Below are 4,277 nucleotides of genomic sequence, written 5' to 3' on the forward strand. Positions count from 1 at the left end.
CACACACACACACACACACACACACGCGCGCGCGCGCACACACACACACACACACACACACACACACACATTCATAATTTTCTATTTATTATTAATCGATAAAGTATATAATGAGTGAATCATCCAAGAAATGTAAGCGAAGCTTTGTAGAAGCTTGGCTTACTGATGATCGACAAAATCTTAGATACGTAGAGTGCCATCCAATAATAATCTTTATTATTGCAATGTATGCAATAAAACATTTTCGTGTCAATCGAGAAATATTTCGAAACATGCGGATTCTACGTATTATAAAAATAATATTAAAAATCATGTGATAATAAAGACGATAATTTAGTAAAAAAATTTAAATCAGTATTTCAATTAAAATGGTTACATATTGAGGAATTTAAACATTAATTACGCGAAGTGCTAGATCATGATAGTTTATGTTATTGTATAATTTGCGATAAGTCTTTTACTTGTGGATTATCGCAAATCTATCGTCACGCCGAAACAAAAACACATAAATAAATGTGAAAATAATGAAATAAGACAATCTAATGAAGATTGGAATACGGAAAGTAATGACTCACTTTTACTATTTAATAAGCGTATAAAAGAAGCGGAGATCAGATATGTCCCATTAATTGCTGAAATGAATATTCCTCATCAAAATGCAAACAAGATTCTTAGCTTTTTTTCAATACATGGGAAAAGATCCTCATGTGTTACGAAATATGAAAATGGATCATACAAAATGTAAAAATGTTATGGTACGAACGTTCTATTCAAAATTGAAACGTGTCGTAGATAACATTCAGAACACAAAATTTTCAATATTTATAGACGAAATATCTGATATTTGTAACGAAAAGTGGATGACTTTTCAAATTCGATATCCTGATCTTGGGACATTAGATATTCGTACGCAGTTAGTTGTATTAATTAATATCGATGCTAAAAGTTCCAGCGCAGAAAAATTTTTAATGCATTTAAAAAAGAAATGTACAAATTACAGGTATTATATATTTTTCGAAAATTATTATTATGTTATGCGACAATATGTCAGTCATAATAAGGAAACATGTATCATTCTAAAAAAAAACTGGAAAAAAACTGGAAACATCCATGTTTATTAACATTTCCATATTCTTACCATTCCACTATATAGTAACTCATGCTGCAAATGATAAAATACTCGAAATTTGCGATTAATTCACTAAAATGATAGTTACAGCAGTCCAAAACATTTAGCAGTTTTTAGTGAATTTTGTGAATGTTTCGAAGGAAAAACTTTGAAACTATTAAAATTATCGGATACACGTTGGCTTTCTCACCACGCATGTACTGAAAGATTTTTGAAATATTGGGATACAATAAAACATTTTCTTCACGAAGCAGTTGTAAATGAAAAAACAAAGGCCGCGGAAAATCTATTGTCTATAATAAATAATCTAGAGACAATAGCTTATTTCCTCTTTCTAAAATATGTTTTAAATTTCTTTAATCAATTTAATGCATATTTTCAAGCATCACAAACGTGAATTCATGTATTGCATTCAAAATGTTTATAATTTCTATATAACATCTGCCGAAATTTTTTGAAAGCTAAGCTTTTTTAAAATCTTTCTCAATAAACATATCATTTTCTCTAAAAGAGAATCAAAAAAAATCTTGAAATTAATTTAGGATATGAGTGAAGAATATCTTAAGAATACCAATTTAAAAATGCAAGAGCAGGAAGACGTTGTTACAACTTTTCGACAAAACTTCTTGATGTTTTATGTAGCTGCTACAGATGAAATTCGAAAAAGATTATCTGTGAATAATATATTTTTACCAAAATTAAAAGTTTTCCAATATTTTGAAACTTATACGATATTGATAGAGAAAAATCTTTCAATGATATTGCTTTCATATTCATCAGCTACAACTATTAGTGGTTTTGATGAGAAAGCTTTAAAAAAAGAATGGACTGCATTGCCATTAGATTTTATAGAAGAAGAGAAACAAAGTTTTTCTATATTAAATTTTGATGATATGTGGAAAAAAATTTTACACCCAAATAAATTATTACTAAATATCCAAATTTAACAAATCTTCTAAATGCTGTACGATCACTTCCAAATTCTAAATGCTGATCCAGGAAGAATGTTTTTCCCTTTTAAGTTATTAAAAACAAAAAGGCAATAAATTTTCATCACCGTTAATGCTACTTGCGTTTTTAAGTTAGTATTGAATGCGAGAGGAGAAACATGCCTAAGTATGGTGATTGACGAAAAGCATTTGTCGTTTATGACAACGGAGAACTTATATGCTGCTAAAAAAGACAAAAGTACTTTAAGACTATATGCAAATTAATTATATTGTTGGACTCCCATGGGCAGATTGAAAAAATGTCCGATATTAGATTATAAAAATATATTGCCCGTAAATCTCTAAACATAATAATAAGCTTTTAAGCCTTAAGCCTTAAGCCTCAAGAAATTAATGAATTATAATCGATCATTTTGCTCATATTCGCCTGTAACAGATCAATTTCTTAATGCTTAAGACTTATTGCATTTATTGTAGTTTAAATTAAAATCATCACACGCTCAAAAGCGTGTAAAAAATATTGTGAATATGTATAATATTTATTTATTTTGTTTAATTTGTGCGCTTGAGATCCTTCCCATTCTTCTTCTCTTCACACATACATAAACACATACACAAATACATACACAGGGAAATGAAAAAAATTACATTTTATGATTTTTAAACAATTATCTTAAAAATTACAATAATTTATAATTTTTGTGTTTGCCAATATTTGTATTATATACTATAATAATACAAATATTTTATATAAATAATTAATTAAATGTAATTTTTTACATTTCCCTCCTGACGAAAGAGACTACCATCTTCTCGCGATTTCCGTCGAGCAACAATATGTACGTATACATGAATAGAAATTACAATGAAAATAAGAAAACTAAAAAATTGTGTAGTATAATTTAATAATAAATATTTAAAGTGCCAAGGGTAATTTTTGAAGCGATATTTTTTAACTATTTTAAAGTGTACATGTTGGCCAAGAGTGGATTACTATGTATGCATATATACACAAATTTTAATTCTTTAAAAAATCTTGAACATATTAAGAATATACCACACACATTAAACTTTCATTAATTCATGCAAGTAACAGAAATCGCTGTAATAGTTTACGAGACATTGTTACAATTTTCTGTATGAATTATATATATATATATATCATATTCGAAAACGCAATTAATTATGAGCAAATAAAGTACACTGATGGATCCCACGTGCGAATCCTGCTTTTCTTTGTTTTTTTTCCATAATACATATTTCCAATATAAATTAAAGTAAGTAAGTAAGTATAAATTAAAGTAAATTAAAGTTATCAGTAAACATATAAGGTCAAACAACATTTTCATATAATTTTTGCAATTATTATTAGGTATACAACTTTGCTTCCGCCGTTTTTTTCCGAAATTCGAGGCTTTATTTATACGAATCGATCCAATTTTTTACTTCTTCATAAGACCGGAAGTGCTGGTCAGCCAGGCCGTGTGCCATTGATCGAAACAAGTCAGAGGGATCAACGTCTAGAGAATACGGCGGGTGGGGTAGGATTTCCCATTTCAACGTTTCCAAGTATGTCTTGACCACTTTCGCAACATGGAGTCGAGCATTGTCATGCTGCAAATCATTTTATCGTGTCTCTCGTTGTATTGCGGCCATTTGTCTTTCAATGCTCGGCTCAAATGCATCAATTGCGTTCGATACCGATCGCCTGTGATTGTTTCAGTCGGTTTTAACAATTCATAATACACTACGCTGAGCTGGTCCCACCAAATACAGAGCATGACCTTAGAGCCGTGAATATTCGGTTTGGCCGTCGACGTGGAAGCGTGGCTGGGAACTCTTCATGATTTTCTGCGCTTGGGATTAACGTAATGAACCCATTTTTCGTCCCCAGTCACAATGCGATACAGAAATCCCTTTCTTTGCCTTTCAAGCAGCTGTTCACAAGCAAACAAATGCCGTTCAACATCTCTCGGTTTCAATTCGTACGGCACCCAATTTCCTTGCTTCTGAATCATTCCCATGGCTTTGAGGCGTTTTGAAATGGCTTATTGAGTCACTCCCAATGATCGTGCCAATTCTTCTTGATTTTGACACGAGTCTTGCTCAAGTAATGCCTCCAATTCTGCATCTTCGAAAATCTTCTCTCTTCCACCGCTATGCCGGTCTTCGACATCAAAATCACCGTTCTTGAAGCG

Source organism: Atta cephalotes (assembly GCF_000143395.1).
Source record: "Atta cephalotes unplaced genomic scaffold scaffold00011, whole genome shotgun sequence".
Lineage (NCBI taxonomy): Eukaryota > Metazoa > Arthropoda > Insecta > Hymenoptera > Formicidae > Atta > Atta cephalotes.